Below are 24,322 nucleotides of genomic sequence, written 5' to 3' on the forward strand. Positions count from 1 at the left end.
GTGATGCAAGGGGGAAAGAAGGCATCCAGGTCTACCCGCTACTCTCGTGGCAGCCTTGCCCTGCCCTCCTCTACTCCCCTTTACTACCTCTAGTTCTCTGGGCCACTTCTGCTGTGGCCCTTTGCACCCTTCTGCCCTTGTAGCAAGGGCCAGCATCCTCGTAGGTATGGGGCTGTCGCCTTCCTCTCTAGCCCCCATGAGCCTGCCCAGCACTGCTCTCCAGGAGGTACGTTCTGAGAACTAGATCCAGTACCTTCTCTTGTCAAGGCCCAACTGCCTATTCTCTGCTGGGCTGCTCCTTTTATACAAGACTGCCCCAGCAAACTACATCAATTGGTTCCTCAAAAGCCTCTCCCTGATTGGCCAGAGCTCTGCACAGGCTCCCTCCTGCCTGCTTTAGCCCCTTCCAGCCAGTGTGGGGCAGTCGCCTTACCACACAGCATCACCACAATAACCTTTAATATTATGCTGGGGCATTAGATTTAATATTGACTTGGAAGAAACAGTCTTACAAACAGCACATCCAGAAACATCCAGGTGGACCTCAGAGATTGCCTATCCAACTACTCACCTAACCTAATCTGACTTGTCAGATCTGAAAACACAGGGTCCTATAAAACAGAGTCGTTCCCTCAGCATGGGACTCTCAGTTTCACTAGGCACATAAAAGTTGTCTCAAGATTCTTCCATAGTCACTTTTAATAAAAACTGGCCCTGTTGGTTTGGCCTGGGTAAGAAGATCACATGAGGGTGGATCAGGACTGAGTGACCATCAGATATTAAAAATCTCTTTTTACCTTCTTACTGCATGTACTCTCCTTAACTCAGGCATCCTATGACTCTACAAATTATTTGAAATACTGAGTATTTCATTTTCCAATGTGGTACTTAGGTGTGGCCCCTCATACCGAGCCATCAGTTATACCCAGGTTTATTATATCAGGAAGCTATTCTTGTAAACATAAAATAAACTGTTCTATTTCTTTTCCACAAGGAAGGTTCCAAAATTGCCACTTATTGCCTATCATTTTCCAACATTTCCATTTGACTTAATATAATCCTTGTTCTTACTATTTACAATACTAACTGAAAGTAATAGTTAATTTTTCACACTCACTTTCCCTGCCTTTGGGCCATGTCCAAGATTCTATCATCTCTAGGAATTTGCTGAAGAGAGATTTGACTCTTTTTCTTTATATAGTTTGCACATCAGACTCCCCCTTTATTTGTGTGTGTGTATATATATATATATATATGAAGATATACCTATCTCATAGAGCTGGAAGGGACCTTGAAAAATCATCATGTCCACTCCCCTGTCCTCACAGCAGGACCAAGTACCATCCCTGACAGATTTGCCTCAGTTCCCTAAAGAGGGCCCTCAAAGATTGAACTCACAACCCTGGGTTTAGCAGGCCAATGCTCAAAGCACTGAGCTGTCCCTCCCATTTATTTTGCTGGTGGGACAACAGAGTGGCATCCCATAGCCCCACCTCCAACCTCAGCCACTTTCTGGGGCCAACTGCTCCACCTGGGCTGCTGCAGTTGGTCTGGCCCTGCCCAGTGATGGAGGAAGGGGAGGAAGGAAGGAAGGGCAGGATCCAGGGCAGCCTAGGGGCCAGGCCAGGTCCTCCCTGGCAGCTGGGGAGGAGGAAGGAAGAGCTGTGGCCTGGGTGGCCTCAGGGCCATCCCCTCCCCAGCAGCGGGGGGGGAAGAGGGAAGAGCCAGGGCCAAGATGGCCTCAGCCCCGGGCTCTCCCCGGCTGAGAGAGGGTTGGCGAGCATAGCGAGCAGGGGGGCACAGCCCCCTAGTGTGTGTGTGTATGAATCCAAATTTTCTATCCAGTCCTCAACTCCCATAAGGAAATACAATGCACAAATCTTATTGTGATGGAAAACCTCTGAATCACTCAGATTCACACAAAAAAAAATCACCACAGATTTGCTGAAAAGTTCACAACCCTTTAGGCAAACCTGGGCTAAAGTTTCTGATTTGTAATGAAATACAAATTCAAATTCCCACCACTCCTACTGTCACAGATCTTAATCCTGATTTGCAAAACCCTTGTTTGTTCTTCCTTGAGGAGTGAAAACTAAACATACTGACTTGTGCCAAACTATGAGGCTATGTCCTGATTTGAATGAATGTCTTGCTGATGACTGTTTTATAACTAAAGTAATTTTATATGTGTTCTCATTTAAAAATTCACTAAAACCTCAAGCGATGCTGAGCTTTTTCATTAAACCACTGTCTCTTTGTAAACTAAAGTAGACATTTACTTTCCTTAAAAATCTGAATAAAAATCTGAGAAAATCCATGCTGACAAAAAAGAAATCAGCATTGTTCTAAAAACTGTGTTATAATGGTGTGAATCAAAATATTATCCGTGCTAAGGAATAGGTCAGGAATGATTTATGTGTACTGTGGATCCCACACAGGAAATAAGCCTAAAAATTATAGAGGAGGTCACACAACAGGCAAAAGTCAACTTAAGGTTAGAATGAAAACTTTAAAAGTGCGGAGAACAATCCATATATAAGAACATTTCACCACAATTCAAATTAAATTAAATTGTGATGTCAGTAAATCCTGATGTATGTATATAAAACAATTGAAAACTGACAATGCAAAATATTGAATATGCTAAATCATGTTAATTTTAACCATAAAGAATCCTAGAAAATTGATTACTTTACCACCCAGTCCATTCCCCTGCCAGTACAGAAATGAGCCCTAAAAGACAACACTCAGTACATTTCACTTTTGTCTCCATCTTCGTTGACATTTTACAACATAACGCTAATTTTTTAAACACTGTAAAAGATATTACCCAGGCTCTGACTAATAAGCAAGAATTTGCTGTCCACTGCAACTATAATCTAGCTTTTAAAGACACGTACAGTACAAAATACTACACACAGGAACAATACATTGAGGAGGGCTCATGTATTTTTATTCACAAAAATATTAGTATCCTCAGTAATTATATTGTACCAAATACAAGGCACAGGAAATCACAGTTTTAAAAACAGGAGATGCTCATTTAGGAAGCTTGTTTGTAATCACTAGGTTTTATACTTTGGGGTGGGGGCAACATCAGACGTGATTATCATTTTGGTGATTTTCATTCTTTTTGTTCATCATCTTAATAATATCTGGACTCTGTTGTTTCTTTCCTTTTAATATCAGATTTAAATCAAAATACATACCCTTATTTAAACAGTTCAAAAATCATTCAGGCCTTGAAGCAGATTAATTGTGATTTATAAGTACCACCTGAGTTTAGCACATAGGTTCTGTCCTAGGATCCAGGCTGCTTTCTATTACTTTGGTTGTTCTTACAAATGAACACTAGAGGGCGCAGCTCTCCGCAATCCAGAACTAAACGGATCAATTTAGGGATGTAAGCCAGTAGTCGAGTAGCTGATTACCCGATAAGCCAAGGTTTATCGTGTGGTCAACTACTCGACTACTCGCTTTCTCCCCCCCCCCCCCCCCACGTTGCTGCCTCTGTATCAGAGGCAGCAAGTGGGGGGGGAGCAGGAGCATGTGCTGGGGGGAGCGGGCTTAAAAGCTTTTAAGTTGGCACCTCCCAGCACCATCCTAGGATGCCACCTGCACCCCATCACCTACATTACTGCCTCTATCAGAGGAAGGAGGGGCAAGAGAGGAAGCCACAAAACAGCCTCTATTCACCGCCAGCTCCAGCCACTGAAAACAGAGGCTGCTCTGGCAACTGCCCCTATCCACAGGGAGGTCCCAGGTCCCTGCTGGAACCTCCCACAGACAGAGGCTGCAAGACCTGGTGCTAGCCAGGACCAAGCAATCCCGGCTCAGTCCTGGCTTGCACCATGTCAAGGAGATACCCCTGCTGTGGCTTTGCAGTTTAAACATAGTAAGAGCCTGACGTGCACACAGCCTGGCTCCTACTACATTTAAACTACAAAGGAACAGTGGGGGTAGGCACTAGACATAGTGCAAGCCAGGACTGAGGAAGCCCTCCCTTCTTGACTAATCGTGTAGATGATACAAATTTTATCAACTACATGATTCTACACGATTAGCGGATTACCCGCCTCTGAACATCCTTAATGGCATTATATTCAATGAATACACATTTCTAAAGTACCTGGCAGAGGTCCAAATGCCACTCAGCTAAAATCAGAAAGAGGTGGGGAGGGAAGTTGAAAAAATGCTTCTAATAACATCAGGATCATAAGTAATTCAGATGCACTGTATATAATGTGAAATGTCAAAACATGAAATAATATTGGATTTCTGTGCAACAGAAGTGAATCTGGGTTCAAGGAATGGGAAAGATGAGCAGAGCGTTGAATTTACTAGCAAAAAACACTTTGCTTCATGATATTCGACAGCAATACGATCTAAAGAGATTGGATATAATACTATATTGTAAAGGAAGGAGAGCATGTGTGGGGAAAATGGTCTTGAAGCTAAGGCAATTTAAGTAAAACAAGGAGGTCCAAATCCATTCTCTTTTCCTTTTCCCATTTTCCAGGCTACTTTTTGTTATTTCAGTTATAATCAATTTTAAAAAATTGAGTAACTGTATTTGTTCTTAGTACAAAAATTTTAAAAAGTCAGAAGGGGATTAGGAGGCAGGAAAAGAGGATTTTGTATTTTTTTTACCTGATTTTGTAAACAATTTTAATTAGGTGAAACTTGGGGTATACAAGATAAATTAGACTCCTGAAAAGGGTACCATAGTCGGAAAGTGTTGAGAGCCGCTGATCTAGTTCATTCCTTATTCCTACCAGGCCTTTTCTCATGACTTATCTTGTTCAGCTTAGGGATGTAAGCGAGTAGTCGATTAGTCAACTACTCGCATTCCACACACCCCACCTTGCTGCCTCTATATCAGAGGCAGCAAAGGGAGGGGAGCAGGAACCAGTGCTGGGGGGTCAGATTAAAAGCCAGTTCCCCCGCAGCACTGTCTCCACTCCGCCTGCCCCACTGCCTCTATGGGGGGGGCAGGGGAGGCTGCTCCAGCAGCAGCCCCTGGCCATGGGGGGGGTCCCAGCTCAAAGCTGGGACCTCCCACAGACAAAGACTGCTGCCAGAAAGCAGCCCCTGTCCATGGTGCCTGGCTTCAAACAGGGGCTGCTTTACAGCAGCAGGCCCTGTCCATGGGGGTCCCAACTTCCCACTGGGACCACCCATAGACAGGGGCTGCTAGTGGCTGAGCAGGCAGCCTGCTCAGTCCCAGCTTGTGCCAGAACCAAACCCCGCTGTGGCTCTGCAATTCAAAATGCAGTAGGAGCCAGATAGCTGCCTCCCAGCTCCTATTGAGTCTTAAATTGCAGAGCCGCAGCGGAGTTTAGTCCCCAGCCCGGCATGAGCAGGAATGGAGTCAGGCTGCCTGCCCACCCAGCTCCCATCAATTTAGGAGCCAGGCGAGCAGGCAGCTCAGCTCAGCCCCTGCTCATGCCGGGTCGGGTATCAAACCCCGCTGTGGCTCTACAGTTTAAAATGCAGTAGGAGCCAGGGGGCAGCTGCCCAGCTCCTACTGCCTTTTAAATTGCAAAGCCGTAGAGGGGTTTGGTCCCCAGCTTGAGCCAAGACTGAATGGGGGTGCCTCCCCCTATCGATAAAAATTCTATCAACTACTTGATTACTAAAATAACCCAAATTTAACACCCCTAGTTTAGCTTTTAAAATATTCAGTGAAGGAGTTTCCTTTGGAAGACAATTACATCCCTGTGCTACTGCTGAGCCCTGCACAGGGATTAATAGGGAGAAGTAACATTCTGCCCTGATCCGACCATGGGACCGTCACAGGACAATTCACCCCGACACTAGATTGAGCTACCCCTAAGCCACCATGGCAGACAGAAATCGCCAGTTCTTACTAATGCCAAGCCACCCTTGACATAACACCTGTGGATTTTCTACACAGATCACATGAGATGAGTCACAAACTTTGCATTAGTTTCCACTTCTGTGAATGGAAATAATATTACTTACCTTATTATTTAATATTTTCCAAGCACAAAGATAAAAAAGCTAAAACTGCTAAGTATCATCATCACATCAACTGTGTCATCTGCAGATACAAATGGTCCTGCCTACTCTCACACAAACAGATGCTAATGTCTCCTGAAAATCTTTGAAAAGTCTTCTATAGTGCATGTTGCTTACATATAAAAAAATTCAAATGAGGGAAGCCAGGCAGGAATATAGGGGCTTTGTCTCCTTTGTTGTAAGAACTTCAGTACTTTAACATAGACAATACAAGAAAAGAGCAGATGATATGGATAGTTCCTTTTGTTAAAGGCCTAGGGCTCAGTCTTCAAACTATACAGTACAACTGGGAGGGGAGGCAAAGGACCTATGCCTCTCCCAACTCTGCACAGGCCAGGTGACTGAACAACCCCTGATCCAAATCTGAGTAGCCAAAGAGCTGCTCTAACTTACACAAGCTAGAATGGGCCCCTAGAAACCATCCTGAGTGCTGGGAATTGGCAAAGTACATAATGCTGGTGATAAGCAACCTACCTAGCAAGTGGGGTGCATGAGTGGCCCTCCATCTCTGTAAGCTGCAAGATTGTCATAAGCAAGAGGGTCTCCCAGGGTAGGACAGTTTTGCTAACTGCACGTTAGTACCTCAGATTTGCAGGGTGTGCCGACTGAACCACAGGAGCACTTGCATTGGATTCAGAGGATTGGCTCTCGTAGTCAATGTTGTGTGCACCTCATTTCATGTGCCCTTGCTTTACATGTGTGTCTTTTTAGTAATACTGGTAAGAAAGAATTACAGAGACAGAAGCGAATGGAATCCGACAACCCCGTGCATGGGCAATGGCAAACAAAATGTCTTGTGGGCCACACATAGAACTCCGATAGGCACATGCAGCTCATGGGCCGCAGCCCGCAGGTTGTCCCCACTGTATTGTGCTCTTACTACATCCCCAACTTTTCTGACCATCACACCCTCCCCCCAACCTAGAATGCATATGCTTCCAACCTATGTGCCCCTAAGATGTACCTCTTTTATGCTACCCTCTTTCAGAGTAATTTTATATTCACTTCAGTCTTCCCTTCCATATATAAGTTGCCCACAAACTTTACTGGAATTTTCTATATGTGAAAACACTTTAATATTTACTTCACAGTTTCTGCTTATATACCATTTTCCATATTTCTAATTTTCTATAAGTCTGTATTTTCTGTAACCTAATGCTTTTTCTTACTAAGTGAAAGAAAGCAATATTTCTGCTTTTACCTGATTCTGCTCTTATTCACCACTTCCACCGACAATCCTGTATTTGTTTATTCAAAAACGACTAACTGAATTTTTAGGGTGACATGAGCAAAAAAAATTATGGATACACTAGCTCTCTGAAACATGTAAGAACAAATGAACTTTCAGCAATCGGAGTTTCCCATGAGCCTCTTGAGAACGGGGGGGAAAGGGGGAGGCAGAACCCAGAAGAAACAAAAAATATTTATTCTATTCAGAACATCTGAAAAAAAAACAGAATTTATTTGAAGTATCTATAAGGATCAAACAAAAATATCTGCTCTTAAATATGCCCCATGAAAGCATGCTCATTATTACAAGTAACAAAGTAAGGAAGGAATAATTCAACAGCATTCAAGTTATTTTAAATGCTTGTCTCCCATGAGTTCCTCCCCAATTTTTGGTCCTCTCGCTAGGATTACTTGTTTCCACTATAGGAGATATCCCAGTATGCTGTGTCCCATTGAGCTGGTGGCTAAACAGGTTCACCAAACTCAGCAGATTCATATCTGCTGTATGTGCTTTTATGCCCATTGGTGAGGGTAGTTCTACAAGTAATCCCCAAGTACAGCTACAGAACAATGGACTATTTTTCTCAAGGTTTTCTATTTTTTTAGTGGAATGAAAATATTGTTTTAAAGTACCAAGTAAAGTATTGCTAGGAAAAATATTTGGAAGATGTATTTGGGTTATGCTTTATCACTGACATCAATTATACTAGGTTTTATGATGAGATAAGTCAGCCAAATACACAGTTATTTTGTCTGAAACAAGTGTTAGTGACAAAAATTAACCGCATGTCCCATACTGTTTATTTTAGCTAAGTGCATTGTGTCCATTTTGCCTCTCTGTCAATAATGCCTGAAAGGTAATAAGGTTTTGTGGCTCCCTTACTACCAATTACCAGATTAGTACCAGGTCTCCAGAGTATAATGCAAAATGAAAGGAAGTTAATGGGGTGTGGGTGGCAAATGGGTAGAGTAAGTTATCCCAGTCAAAGAACTTACAATTTCTTCCAATTAAGTTAAATAGTGGTATACTAAAGCAGTCTTCTTAAAGATGTATCTGTTCTCCAAAAGTTACCATAATAGGTACTAGAGTTGTCAAAGCCATCATACTTAGCTACTCCAGTAACAAGTATAATCTTTGCCATAAAAACAGAATTAAAAATTTTTCTGCCTTTTAGAAGTTACCACAACAGAAGAAGTAACAGACTTTAAAGAAAAGCAAAGTTCACATCAGTCTACATTAGTTACTGGCCCTGTTCTCTGAAATGCTATATGTTATCTTGCACATGTTTGTTTTTATCTGTCAACGTAGTTTATTGTTAGGGAAGTGTAGTATCAGCTGTCTCTTCCTTGCCATCAAAACTACTTCATTAAAGTTAATAGTGTTTGACTTGTAGACGATCTTTTTCCAAGGTAACACAAAAAACTTCTGCTCTCAGTTATTTTTCCAGCAATAAAGGCACCAAATGGATGTAATAATTCCCTTAATCTTAAAAAATCCATTGCATTAATCCACTGAAAGCATTTAAAAATTCTACTTGTCATTTATTATATGACCTTATCTTGGCTAAATGTTATACCCTTTGCCAAATGTTATAAGAACATACCACTAGCTGGCAAACACATTTACATGAATTGAAATCTAGTTTGGTCCCAGTAAGACTTCTGTATATTAGTTCCAGTACACCTGTAATGTGTTTACTTAAGCTAAGCTATCTTCTATTTAATTTTGCTACTTTTATTATGTTTATTAAAATGAAACATTTTAGAAGTAATAATTGGTATAACTACAGATGGTACTAACTAACTGATTTGAATTAAACAGCATTCCAAAAATAAAATAAAACTGGCTTTATTACAAGCATGCCCCCTTGTTTCGGCTCATATAATTATTAGCTAAAAAATTCTTTTGACAATACATATTATTTAAAAACTCTTGGTACATTTCTGAAACCCTAATCCTTCTTTATAAAGCAGCACCCCTGATTTTAGTCCTCTCTACATCTTTCCTTATCTCCATTTTCTGTCAGGTACTTGACAGGTACTCTATGAACACATCCATTTCAGAAATGTGGGTTTTTTTGTTAACTGGCATTGCTTCAGAGAAACTGGCATTACATTTTATTGGCTTCAATTAAAAAGTACTGATTCTGTGAATATCTATTAAATTAGTAAAATAAATCTGAGTTTGGAAGAGAAATGGGAAAACATAACCATACATGCACATTCAAATATATTTGTACTGAAAAATTATTGTGTTAAAATTGGATGAAAATAATCTGTTTTAAATAAAAATCTGTTTGTTTTCATAAAACCACTTAGGATCTGATCATATTGGTTTTAATACAGTACATATGCATCTAATTAACTATAAACATTTAAATAGACATGACACATGCAACCTTGAGCTTGTTCATGTAAAATGTCAGCACTCTTAAAAATGATAAAATGCATTAATTAAAACAGGATCAAATGCAATCTAGAATGCACTAAAATAGTTTAACTTATTAATAAACCAAAAACATTTCTATTTGACAAGATTTTGTCAGGACTAGAGGACTAAGCATATCACTTTTTATTCAGACGCTATACGGCTATGGACATTTATAAAAAGCTCATGCATAATACTGACCTGTAGCAAAATAAGAAACCAAATACTTTACACAAAGAAGTGGTCAGGCTTCTAAAATAGCTAAGGCTGTGCAGGAAAACATGGACTAGAAGTGGCATGTTTAGGGAGGGAATATGTCTAACATTTAGTGCAAGAGTACAGATCAGGATTCATGGACTCTGCCACTGATTCGGTGTATGAGCTTGGGAAAGTTACATCTGAACTTTGTAAAATGGGTTTAATACTTACCTACATCACAGAGATTTGATCATTTACAGATTAATAATTGCAGATTCATATTTTAGGTGACATTTGCTAGAGAAGTATTGTGTTTTATTGCTAGAAAATGTAATGTTCGCTTTAATATAAAGGACACCAGCAAGAAGAGTATGTTTAGCAGTCCCTTACAACTAGTATATCTGATATTAAATACTACTACTACTACTTCTCAGCGAATGTAAAGATCAAATTTTCAGAGGATTCAGCCCAGCTTCCAACTGAGCATGCACAATTATGTAGCGAGTAGATTGCACAAACATACATCAAAGTAAACTTCATATATTGCATATTTGAACCAAAAAGTCTTCATACTGAGGGTTTTTTTCTATTTGTCAGACAATTTTCCTCCTCTATTGAAAACATTTTGTGCACTAGCATTATTAATACCACCTTAGGAATATAGCTTGTTATTTAACTGCTTGTGTTGAAAAGCCAGATATCCAAGGATGGTACCTATATTTTTAGGAATGTGGGTTTTTTCTTCCATGACCAGTGGATTTTTAAAAGCTTCCCCATAATAAATATTTAGTTATTTTTCTACTAAAATCACATAATTTTAAATTTGGAACATGTGCATCACTATATTTAACTTTTAACAACATTGAACCTCATTTTTAATTATGTAAAATTTCAGGTATAAACTTCCTGACACTGACTATTTAACATTTTGGGGGGTGAGTGACAGTAATAATAAACCAACAACATGTATCAATAATTAATAAAATATAATTGTAAAAAATGTAAATAAACATGGTTCTAGTTTAAATACATACAATCAATAAGCACAGAGGAGGGCAACATATGGCCCAGAGGCAAGATCCATCAAGCCTTTGAATCCAACCCATAGACAGTTGGAAAGCTCAGGCAGGAATTGCTCAAAGCGGATGGCTGCTGGCCCCACGTGCCTCTAGGCGCCACACTCTCCTTGCAGGAGGGAGATTTTGTGCATGGCCTCCGTCCCCAGCAGAATCATCGAAGTTCTCACTGGCCGGCTGTGATGATTTTTCTGGAGGTGGGAGTAGCACCTGAAATCTCCCCTCCACAATTGGGCAGAACCTGCTTGAGGTTACCACTGGACTGCTGGCTGGGAGCCACCAAGGTAAGCACCTCACGGCCAGAGCCTACATCTGGCACTCCACCCCTACCCAGCACTCCAATCCCCTGCCCGAGGCCATAACCCAAGCCATCAACATCCCCTTCTGCATCCCTGTCCCAGGCCAGAATCCTCTCTTGCACCCATTCCCCCTCCCAGATCCTGCACCCAAAGCCCCTGCCTCAGGTCACAACCACTTCCTTCACCCAATCTTGCTCTTAGACCCTACACCCTCTCCTGCACCCCAATCTGCTACTCCAAGCTCCCTTCTGCACCCAACCTCTGCTCAGGCCCCTTCCAAAAAAAATGCAACCCTTGACCACTTACCAAAATCTTAGAGTGGCCCCCATGAAAAATTATTGCTCACCTCTGATTTAGCATGCATTTAAAACCTTTGCTGTGTAGCACAAGAGGGAGCAGTTGGGCAATGTTAACAATGTCTTAGAGAGGTTGCCCTCTTAGTCTGTAACTGAAATTTTTTTTTAAACAACAAATGGTCCTGCAGCACCTCAGAGACTAACAAAACATGTAGATGGTATCATGAGCTTTCATGGGCACAACCCACTTCTTCAGATGAATGGAGCAAGGGGTCTAGAGGTACAAATAAATAGTAGGGTTGCCAGGTGTCCAGTTTTGAACCAGACAGTCCAGTATTTGAGCTTTCTGTTCAGGAAACAAATTGAGAAAATATAAATGAGAAAATATAAATGTCCTGTATTTTCTAAAGAAGATGTAATGTCAAGTGTGTCCGGTATTTTTGTTGAAACCATCTGGCAACCCTAATAAATAGCAGAAAAAGAGGAGAGCTGGGGAGGGAAAGGGGGAAAAAAAACCTGTTGTCAATTAGAGTGTCCCTGCTAAATAAGGCTATTTAGAGGCCTCATTTAGCACACTGTAATAGACAAATTAGTCTCTAAGGCAGGGGTGGGGAACCTCCGGCCCAGGGGCCAGATGCAGCCCCCACCTTGCCTAGTTCTGGCCCATGAGGGTCTGGCCCCTCCAGACCCTAGGGAGACCGCACTGGCACTCTAGGGCTCCCCCCCCCCCCCGTCCCACTGTGGGGCTGGCACTCCCAAAATCTACAAGCTGGGCCCTCCTAGGCTTTGGTGTGCAAGGGGAATGTGGGGAGTGTCTTTCTCCTTCTCCGTTAGACACCACGTCAGTGAGAGGTTCGTTTTTTGGTTTTTGCTCTTCACTTGTGTGTGTGGCCCCTGGCTGGTTTTTCTGTGTTCAACGGCCCCTGACACAAAAAAGGTTCCACATCCCTGCTCTAAGGTGCTGCAGGACCATTCGTTGTCTTATAACATTAACAATGGTATGGCAATGGAACTAGCTATTAAAAGCTTCACATATAGGTTTACCACACTTAACTTGTTACATAAACTATTTGCCTCCAGAAATCCTCTACCAGCTTCTCAAAACCGCACCAAATACAATATAAGAACCTAGCCCACTAAAAAAATATCCCATACATTTACTTACTCTTATGAATGATTTTCAGTTATTTGCTGTTACTGAAAACTGGCATACCTACAGAATCATGCCCTAAGTAAGAAAGAAAATCTTAACTGCTAACTACAGAAAAGTTTGGTTGCTATTTGTCCACATTTTGATATCTGTCTAAATACCTATTATTTAATTCTGATAATGAAGATACACCACAAATCTCAGCCTTCTTTATTTTCTTATTAATTTGTCATGTAAGACTGTAGCTACTGCTGTGTTTAAATGTATTCCCTACAATCCTAAATGGAGCTACTACAATTCACAACCTCTGAGGATCTGCTCCATACTAGGTAAGGTGCTAAACACTGAAACAAGGTGAGAAACTGTATTATTTAATTCCAAAGCAGTGCATGAAAAATGGTGGTAAAGCTACTTCAAGCAGACATAAGTCTGAAGCAGTTTAATAGGCAGGCAAAAGAAATGAGCAACCTTGATTCAGTTGCAACCCTGAGCTTTCCTCAATAATAACTTTCTAGCCAATGAAGTAAACTCATTAAAGGAATTACACAAGCCATGTATTTGGTCTTTGTGCCTAACAACTATAAGAAAAAAATAAGTGAAATACCCAGTAAATAAAGTCATGTATCCAATGGCTCATCTCAGTAGTGTGCTCTGTATTAAGATTAGTTTATTGGGAAAATTCATACTGTTTCAAGACCAATCCAAATCCCACTGAAGTCAATATGAGTCCATACACTCAATACACTGAATTTGCTGTGTAAACAACAGCACTGTAAACAGCATTGCTGTCTGCATTTTCAAAGCCATCCTCATCACAAAGGAGTACAAACTTAAATTATTAAGACTGTATTCTGAAAAATAAAAACCTTAAATGATCATCTTAATTCCAGTTTTTCATCAACATTTTCATAAATATGCTCTTCAATCTGATATTACTTTTTATATCACTGACAGACAAGCAACTTTTAATTTCACCACAATTATTTTAAATTTCCCCATCTATCAATACTATGTATATGTAAAGTCATCATTAGAGGAAGTACAGAGATGTCATTCCAATTGAATAGATTCCAAATTACACTGAGGGACCAGTAATTCAACCACATTTCATCAAGAAAGCCACGGGAAGTGTTATTTTTATTGGAGACATTTCAAAAACATTACAGGTAGACCAAGTAATTCTGGTCTTTGTTCTGAGTAGAGTGTAGCTCTTACTTTTCACCACAACAGGTGGTACCAAATCTTTCATCTGGAAAGATTTTTCTGATTTAAACCCACAAAATGTTTTTTCTTTTTCTTTTTTTAATTTGCTGAATGCTCTTGCAAAGAGAATGAAAGATTTAAGAGTTTTTAAACCAAAATATCTGTTAGAAGTTCGGAATAAAGCCTTGATAAGGTCCAGCTTGCCAAGAAATGCACTTTTCACCACTAAGCAGCCAAGCCTACTTTATCCAACTCTACAACCTTGCATTTCTGTTGAAATTTACTCTGTTTTCCCTTCTAATTATTCCTTGTGTTTGATGTCCAACATAAACAAAACATCCTTCATAAAGCACTCCCACCAGAAACCTTGGAAATCTAACAAATGCAAGAATCACTCTGAAGTGCTAAGGTTAGAACATTTACTCTGCCAGGCAGACTTAATCCCAGTTAGAACTGTTCATTATTAAGGCTCCATTTCAGCCAGAAGTACCCAAACTTTGTATAACTGAAATCCACATTAGCTGCCACAAGCCTTAGAGCCAAATCTAATTTAATTTTTAATATCTATAGGTCCACCCAGATATAACATATAGTAGTACGACATGCGACAAGGCAGACTGCAGATGTGCTCACTTTCAGTATGGTGGTGATTTCAGGATTAGATCTGGATGAAACTTTTCTCCCTCACCCTCTTTTTTTTTGCCCCCCCCCCCCAAAAATGCAGATTTGGGCTGATCGAATGTGTGTCAATTTCGCCAAATTGTTTTAGCTGGAGAAAAACAGCTATTTTCAGAACTGAGTCAAAGTAACTCACAACTTTTGTTTCCACATTTACTGAAATATTGCGTCTGAAGCACTAAGAGCCCCAGAAAAAGGGGAGAAATGTTTTATTTGTGGGTGGAACAAAACAGTTTGTTTCACTCACAATGATGTGAACGTTTCACTGTCCTGAGAAGCTCTCAATGTGCGGAGTCCCCCCTCCCCCATGCCTGCGAGGGAGCAGCCCAGCTCTGCCCTGCGACAGCCGAGCCCTGGAGCGCCCTGAGGCGCCGGCCGCGCGGCTCCCCCCATCCTCTCAGTCTCCAGCGCATGAGCCCCGCCCCCGCCCGGCCCGCGGCCCCTCGGCTCCTCCCTCCCCCGCCCTGGCCCCTCTCACGCGCCGCCAGGGCCGCTCCTCCCTCTCCCGCCCGGCCAATGGTCCCGCGGCGCGGAGCATTGGGGCGGCCTGGAAGTCGCGGTGCCGCCCCCAGGGCTCTTGTGGACCCTCCCGGCCTGGAGACTGCGTGGCCCAGCGACCCCTTTCTGCCTCACCGGACCCCTAGTCACCCCCCCATACACACCTGGCCCCCTCCCACTAGCAGCTCCTTTTACTCCCTCACTGACCCCAGCTTTCTTCTCTCCCACCCTTGGGATTTAGGGGGATATAATCCCCCCCCCCCCCAGCATCTTGGGGAGAAATGGCCTGGGCGGGGAAAGAGAGCGCTGCTTAAGTCTACAACCCGCTTTTGAAAATACAGGTGTAGCTTGATCTGCACACTCTCCCACTGCAGCTGCTACCAGCAAGAAAGTGCTTGGGCCATGAGGGATGAACCGGTTTGTTGAGAAAAAAGTAGTAGACGTGTGATGCCATATGTATGCTGGAATAATTGCACCCCCCACTACAGCCCTTGTTCCCCCCTCCCCAGACTCACACTTGCAGCTGGCATTACTATAGTGGCAAAAGTTTCTAATGGAAACATGGCCTGAGAATGTAAACTCTTAAGGGTGCGTCTAGGCTGGCAAGAACTTGCCAGCTGTCTACACTGGCTGCTTGAATTTGCGCAAGAGCACTGACGTTCTAATGTAAGAATTCAGTGCTTCTTGCGCAAAAACTTTGACGCTCCTGCTCAGGGATAAGCCCTCTTGCGCAAGAGGGCCAGTATAGACAGGCACCTTAATTTTTTGCGCAAGAAAGCCTGATGGCTAAAATGGCCATTGGAGCTTTCTTGCGCAAAAGCGTGTCTATACTGGGCATGGATGCTTTTGCGCAAAAGCATCCATACCAATCTAGACGCTCTTTTGTGGAAATACTTTTAATGGAAAAACTTTTCCGTTAAAAGTATTTCCACAAAATCATGCCAGTCTAGACGCAGCGAGATCTTTTTTGTTCTGTGTTTGTATAACCCCTAGTACAGTTGGGTACTAGTAGTACTGGGTAATACTAGGCACTACTTTGGGTACAAATAATAAATAACTGTCACAACACCCTAGAAAGTGAAAATCTTCCATGAGAGGGCCACTATGTCAGACAGCCTAGCCTTTGCTAGGCTTTTCCATTAAAAGCATTTGTGGAAAAGAGCGTCTAGATTGGCATGGACGCTTTTCCGCAAAAGCACTTTTTGCGGAAAAGCGTCCGTGCCAATCTAGACGCGCTTTTAGCCCCGATTGTCATTTTCGTGATCGGGGCTTTTTTGCGCAAAACAAATCTGAGTTGTCTACACTGGCCCTTTTGCGCAAAAGCTTTTGCGCAAAAGGATTTTTGCCTGAACGGGAGCAGAATAGTATTTCCGCAAGAAGCACTGATTTCAGACAGTAGGAAGTCAGTGTTCTTGCAGAAATTCAAGCAGCCAGTGTAGACAGCTGGCAAGTTTTTCCACAAAAGCATATGCTTTTGCGGAAAAACTTGCCAGTCTAGACGCAGCCTTTGTGTTTGCCACTTTCCCTCTCTCCGGACAGCCTTCCACCCACTTCACCACATTCTCCAATATGAGAGTACCCCAATTCTGTAATATGAAAATCTAGTCACCTGAAACATACCTTTGTATCTAGTCAAGATTTTACTAAAATATTTCCAGTTCCATATCACTGTGTTAACACACTTCATTTTTAATTATGCAAAAATATAAACAAAATAAATAAGCAATAATACCAGTTCAACCAAGGTTTCAGGAGTGGGTGTTTGTTCTGCTAACACATTAGAAGTTAAGATCACTGCTTAGTAGATTCTTTAATTGATCCCCTTTAGAAACTGCACCAAATATTCTTCAGAGGATATACCAATGTGTCCATTTTCGATAGGTGATACCAGATTTCAGCACAATATCAACATCACATAGTTTTCAACAGCTCTTGCTTCTGTTCTGTCACTCTCCTGTTTCCCATACAACTTTCCCACTACTTTATTTCAACATTGGCCACAAGATTTTTAAAAAAGTACTCATTTTGTTCATACAGTCACCTGTTAGTAGTGGTGAATTTATTTCAAAAGTTTAATCTCATAGGATGAAAGTGTAGCATGTCTAGTAATTAAGACAAAAACATTGAAGATAAACATGCAAAAATAGAAATCTCTCAAATATAGTTAGTGATGGAAATATGTTTTTTTATAAACATTCAAATGTAAAAATCTTACAATATATGGATTTGAAGAAACCCTGGCAATCTGTACAGTCCCCAGATTTGACTTAATAGTATTTGGGAAAATGTTATAGCTCTATGAAAGTGTCCTTTCATTTCTGCATATCATGTATACTAAATTATATTCTGTTGATACCAAGAATTATAATTTCATGTAGTACCTATCTTCACGCAATGTTTTCTGTATTAGGCTGTTGCATCCTTAGCAGGAATATACTATAAAGCAAGTCAGGTGTAAATCTACATGGACCAGTGCCATGCTCCAACTGTCCATGTGGACCTTGCCTCTGTGAACTAAGAGTGCCATCATGCACAGCTGGGAACTCTTGGTGTGCGGTCATGTACATGCACTTAGTGCACAATATGCAGGATCTCTATAGATGTGCATAATAGTGTACCAAGCGCTAAGTCATAGACAAGCCTTTTGTAAATTCTGTACACTGAATTGTGCTGACATCACTGCTAATGCTATGGAATGGGACAGTTTTGAGATAATTTGTAATATCTGGGAAGAAACAAACATCAGTTGACTGCAAACTGGCTTAGCTAAAAGAGTGAACACAGCTTTTAATCCTGTGATTTTTGTCCTACCACAAAGCCAACAATAAGAGCTAGCATATATGATTATCAGATTTTTTTCTTTATTGTAGTCTGTAACCTAAGTCATATGAGAGTGAAAGATTTATATGATCTAAGGAAACCAGAGTAAGTATGAGAGCTTACATGGCTTGTGTGGTAGGATTAAAATCTAGGCAGGTTATTAAAGGGGTCTCTGGTGTGTAATCATGAAAAGAGAGAATTCCAAAGGTAACCAAGTGCAGCCAATAGTTGAGTTGAAACAACTTACTTTAATTGCCAAGAGGAATATGGCTAACACTCAAAAATTTTTAAAAAGCAGAAACATTATGATAAGAATAGAAAGGATGTTCATTTTCAAGCAGAAGATAAGATATAAATTAAAGTTCATTCTCAGAATAGTTTTTACGGCTAAACTAACCCCAGAATGGAAGATTCCATGTTGAGTTCTTTGAACTGTAAACTAATTGGATCATGGTGCTTACCGTGAAGAAAGCATAATGTTACTGGGATGTAAATCCTGGCTATCCTCATGTTTCTATGGACAATGTCAATCTTTGCAGGCCACAAAAATTAGATATCTGGAAAAATTAGTTTTCCCATTCTTTACATGCTTTCATGTAATTTATTTTTTCTTAAAAGACACTGAATTCAGTCATTCCGCGGTATCACTGTTTCTTCCATGGATCCTACAGACTTTGGACTGACAAAAAGAAAATAATCCAGTATAGCTGACTTCAAATCAAACTTCACTTTTAAAAAAAAATAGATTTCACTTTATTATTTGTATTTCAGGAGCATCTAGAAAGTTCTAGACATTGTCCACACAGACACAGCACCTGCCCCATTGAGTTTACAATCTCAGGAGATAAAAAACATGAAAAGGCTGACAGAAAGGATTACAAGCAAATATGAACAGTTTGTATATATATATATAAAGATGATATACATTTTCTTCTTTAAAAAACGAAATACATACCAATTGTATCTAAGCCCTCATCGATCTATTATAGCCCATCCTGAATAAGATTTTGACAAGGGATCGAAGGAGAAGAAATTCAACCTTTTGGGACCAGTGGAGTAGCCATATTAGTTTTGTATTGCAAAAAGAGGAATCTTATGGCATACATCTGACAAAGTTGGCCTTTGCCCATGAAAGGCTATGCCCACATAAAACTGTGTCTTTAGAATGCCACAGGACTCCATGTTTCCTTCTGGGACAGTTCATGAGTTCTGAACCACACAGAGCAAGGTGCAAAGACAACTGTGAAAGAAGCAAACAAGAGGGCAGTCGGGGCCATTACTATGAATCCAAAGGGCAAGACAAAGTGCTTGGAAACAACAGCAGATAATCAGGGAGGAGCAAACGTGGTAGGGCCATAAATGTAAGGACAAAAACCATGAACTTGATGGCATGGAAAAAGAAATCTTGAGGAGAAATTAGTGAAAATGCACTTAATTCCTCAATGCCCTGGTAACAAAGCATGCCACATGTAAGTATGTATTTATTCTTGAAAAGTGATCGTGGACCTTTAAACCCGCAAGGTGAACATAGTGTACATTTATTCTTGACTGGCATTACACAAAACGGGGATTTGGCATTCACTTTTGCCATAAAAAAGATCTTATGATTAAAGTTATTAGCTGAGACAGTGGAAATTCTAGAGTTGATACCCAGCTCTGCCAGAAACTCAGTGCATGACTGTGAACAGGTCACATAATCGCTTGGTGCCTCAGTTTCCTAAATGTAAAATGAGTATGATAACAATACTTCCTTTCTCCCAACCCTTTGTCTATTTAAAATGCAAGCTCTTCAGGGCAAGGAATCTCACTTGCTAAGTGCTTGCCTTAAGGTACCACTGCCACAGAAATAATTTCTCTCATAAGTTTTAATATTTTGAACATTTGGTTCATTGAGGAAAAATAACATTGTTGGAAAGACTTCAAGGTCTTTCTTCAGTGTTAGGTTGACCTAACACATAGCTGGATTACTTTAATTAGTTATCTATTCCTGTGCCAGGTATCTATCAGAACTCACCAAAAAGTTGGTTAGTCAATATATGGGGACTGACGGGGTTCATTCATTGCAAGGGGTACCTCCTTGTTGCTACATCTGGGAATCAGCTCTCACATGGTCTAACACCCTGTTCTATTGATTACTCATGCTGTGACCCTCCTTCCTCTTCATGACTCAGCCCTCCAGCCAGGTGATATACTGCAATTTTACCATGGCTACAAAATCAACAGTTTCAGAATTCCCCCAGGACTACTAGTCCTCTCCTTTCAGGGTAATAAACTCCCTCAGAACCAGCTGTCATCTCTGATAAACCTGTGCTACTTCCTTGTGACTGGTAGGGGAACCTGGGCCCACCTTCTACACTGATTTCTGGAACAGAGATCCTGTAACAAGCAACTACGGTCATGTCCCAGGGCAGGTTCTCTTTCCCCCCTCCCAGGTCTATGGCCAGCCTTGCACCCTCTACTCCCAGTGGGGGCCTGCTCCCAACACCAGGGCCTGATGGGCAGCTCAACCCAAACTGGTCACTCAGAAAGGCTTGCTGGCCCTTTAAGACAGGGCCCGCCAGCCCACTGGCCAAAGTCCATAACCCAAGTCAATAGCTGGCCCTTTAAGGCAGGGCCCACCGACCAGTGGCGGCACATCACAGGACAGGGCTATCCCCGTCCCCGGTAGGGGGACCCAGGCCCTCCTCCACCGGGTCCCAGCCCAGGGCCCTGTGAGTGGTAGGAGGACTCACCACTCCCTCGGTGGGGAATCCGTCCAAAACGCGCTGAGGTCCTCAGAGCAGGAGAGGCAGCTTCTGTCCCCACCCTGGGCCACTTCCTACCAGATCCTGTGAGATAGCATCCCACAAACTCGCCAGGTCCATGCCTTCCCTGGTGGATGCTTCTCCCTCATAGGCTGCAGGGGGGGACATCCCAACTGGTGCTCGGGTCGCTGCCGTCTGCCCTCTGATCGGCTGGCTGATGCTTGTCCGGAGCTCCCCACGGAGGACCTTCTTCCCTGGCAGTCAGCCCAGACTGAACCTCCCTCCAAGCCTTTATACCTGGGCTGCATTCTGAGCATGCACAGCAGCGTCATGGGGGAAGGGCTTTCTCGGCCAGGTGGTCCTGATTAGGCTCCGCCTTCCCAGTGTGGGGCTGATACATCCTGTCACAGGTCTGTACAATCCTGTTGCTGTTTCCGTGGTCTTCCTGTGCAGTCCTTTCAGGCTTTCACACCTTCCACTAGTTCCCCTGATCCTTCTTCCAGAGCTAACATCTCAAAAGCTTATTCTCCTAAGGGGGTTTCCCACCTCTCTGTTCCCAGAGAATGACTTCAGCCTCCTTGTGTTCTCATCTTCCAGGCTGTATACCAAGCAACTTGGTTCTGTCCAATGAGACTTCATATTCAGTTAAACCTGGCTCTCCCTTCAAGTGCAGCCATGTTCCATAACTGGCCGCTCAGGTCCACATTAACCTGTTCAGGGCTTGTGTGAGGTGCACTTCCACTTGAGGAGTGTGATAATATGTCCTGGTCAATTATCCTGAAAAGGGCTAGAAACCCTTCTCAAGATCTCTCTTCTCCCAGCTGAACTCATCTCCTCCTCCCACTTAATGCCTTTTTCCATGTTGCCTCTTACATTAGGAATAACTTCCCATTTACAATATTGGACATATACTTCAAAGCCTTCCTTAAAACCCACTTCCTTCACGTAGCCTATTTATATTGATATCTTTACCAACAACATCTCTGTTCCTCCTCATCTGAACTATTGTCCCATAAATTTATATTTGTCTCAGATTGTCATCTCTAAACATAAAGCATGTCCAGTATATTATAACAATAATTCCTACTCAGTTACCACATGGATGATAAAGGGGACTTGTATCAGTTTCTGTTACATTTACCAACAGGCTGGAGAAGAACAAAATAATTCAAAAGGCTCCACAGCAGCAGTTCGTTACCATACACAACTGGAAACAAACATTTGTTCCTTCTCTATGCTACAGCTAACAATTGTGTTAGTTAACCTAGGTTAAACAAAACTAAGAACAGATGTTAGATCCTTTTCTAGAGCATGTTAGTTAATGCACGTTAGTTAAAACATGATTTGAAACAGTAGAGAAAAGCTCTCAATTTTCTTCTTGATTCCATGCATGTGTGTTTAAAAAATAGGGACTAATTAGTGCTACATACAAAATTCTTAGCCTCTAATAGTCAATATTAGGGCATATGAGTTGCTGAAAACGATGAGAAAGATCTCTGAACACTTTTGAAAATTAATTTTATAAGGTCACTTTCAGTCAACAACTCTATTTCAGTTGTGAAGATAAATGTTTTTTCCATGAAACTAATGCCAAAAGTTTGACTCGCTGGAAATAAAACATTACTTTAAAGAGCCACTCGGTATCACGTGTTTTACAGTAAAAAATAAATTTTATGAATTAAGATATAAACCATTTTGTCACATAACAACATGGTGGGAAAGACGCTGAAAGTGATCTGTATACAAATAGTTCTTCCATCATTGCCAAGTTCCCAACTACCGTTAAATTTGCACAATTCACATGAAAAGCCCTTGGCTTTTCACATGGTCAGACATAGGATTTCTATACATTTTCCCCATCTCCAAAGTGGCAGTAGTGACACTGTGCTTAGTTACTTACAGGAGTGTGGTGAGGATTTAGTACAATTTGTCATTATATTATGTGCCTATGCGTATTGCAGAACAAATTGTATCCCTGGCCAAAGACTAAGAGCACTCTTGCCTAGAATTAGCAAAGCATGGCTCATGGGAATGAATCCACTTTGAATCAGTTTATTCATATGAGTGAATATTGGACAATTACAGGCTAATATAATGGCTGATCCTAACTATTTATTCATTTTAATAGTCTTTACTCATACAAAAAAATTGAGCCTATGTTGAAAGGTGTTGAATGTTTCCTGCGAGAGGTTGAGGCCTTTAAACTGAGCTTAGCACCTCACAGGATAGACACATCATTATTATTTAATTAAGACAGGCAATTTTCATAGCATCCTAATTTGAAATACCATGTTAGCTATTCTAAACATCAAATGGTAAGTTAAAAACAAATCTTTAAAACCTAAATTAGATAAAAAAGTAAAGAAAATTAATCTGTTTGTAAACCACTATAGAATATCATCTAGGCAAAATAGTCCAGCTATGGGGCAGTACTCAAAATAAGCTAGGGAAGCACTAGGCATTCTTGAAGAACTAGTTATTTAATCAAGATCCACAACTTTGTGAAATATCTAATCCAGTGTTTCTCAAACTGTGCTCCGCGGAGCCCCTGGGGCTTCACCAGATATCTCCAGGGGCTCCATGAGGTTGACAAACTAGAAACATCGATAGGTACAACACATACAATCAGTGGACTGCTGGGGCTCCGCATAAATTTTTACGCATGTAAAGGACTCCGGAGCCCAAAAAGTTTGAGAACCTCTGATCTAATCATTATGTCTGCAGTCTACAGAACTTGGAATCATTACAGATAGATTGAATTTGAACTCTGGGGAACCATGTATATGTGTGTGTCTAGACTACATGGGTTTTTTTATAAAAAAAATAGCCTTTTTTCTAAAAAACTTCCCCTCCATCTAGACTGCAGCCGCGTTCTTTTGAAAGTAAATCAAAAGAACGCGGCAGTTTTTTTCGATCATGCTAAACCTCAATTTACGAGGAATAATGCCTTTTCTTGAAAATACTCTTTCAAAAAAAGGCGCTATTGAATGCAAATTGTGCTTTTTCGAAAGATAGCGTCTAGACTCTCTTTTGAAAAAGCGGCTTGCTTTTAAAAAAAATCTGCTTGTAGTCTAGATGCTTTCTTTCGAAAGAGGCTTGTAGTCTAGGGGTATTCTATGCGTTTATGTGAGTGTGGCTTGCCCACAGGACAGATAAGAGTCTGACTAATAGTGTGAGCTGTGTTGTGTCCTCAAATGGTAGAGACTTTGGCTGAGTTGAGGACCAACTCCTCTACCTTGCACCTGTATAGAGCCCAATGTTCTGGCTTTACCAGGACTCAGTGTTTTTACCTTCATGGAATATTGTACTGACTGCATTATTCACTTTCATATTTAATTCAGTTAAAATTTCTGTTGTTAAATTTACCTGAAGATGTTGCAGGATTTCTAGTCTGCTGCAGAACCCGGGGAGCCTTTGTTCAATCTTGCACAGAGTACTATAGAGGGACTTCTTAGAACCTAATTTGCAATAGACTGCTTTTATAAATGTGTCCTTATATTTGTGTAGTGATATGTATGAAGTAAATATATAGTACAGCTTGAACCTCTCCAGTCTGGCACTCTATGGTCCAGCAACCTCTGTGGTCTGCTATAATTTTAGTTAGCCGGATGTTCACTTCTTGTGAGTGAGGCCCAGTTTCCTGCAGTTCCAAAAAGTGTG

The 24,322-nt window shown here is 41.3% G+C and overlaps 1 long non-coding RNA gene across 1 annotated transcript in view; it reads right to left on the bottom strand.

Annotated features, from left to right (window-relative positions):
- Positions 1-21,887, bottom strand: part of LOC142829185 (uncharacterized) — a 146,303-nt gene extending 124,416 nt beyond the window's left edge. Inside the window, exon 1 of the long non-coding RNA XR_012903582.1 lies at positions 20,651-21,887. This is a non-coding gene — a long non-coding RNA (uncharacterized LOC142829185). The remainder of the gene's footprint in view (positions 1-20,650) is intronic.
- Positions 21,888-24,322: the final 2,435 nt, after the last annotated feature.

Source organism: Pelodiscus sinensis, chromosome 4, assembly GCF_049634645.1.
Source record: "Pelodiscus sinensis isolate JC-2024 chromosome 4, ASM4963464v1, whole genome shotgun sequence".
NCBI lineage: Eukaryota > Metazoa > Chordata > Testudines > Trionychidae > Pelodiscus > Pelodiscus sinensis.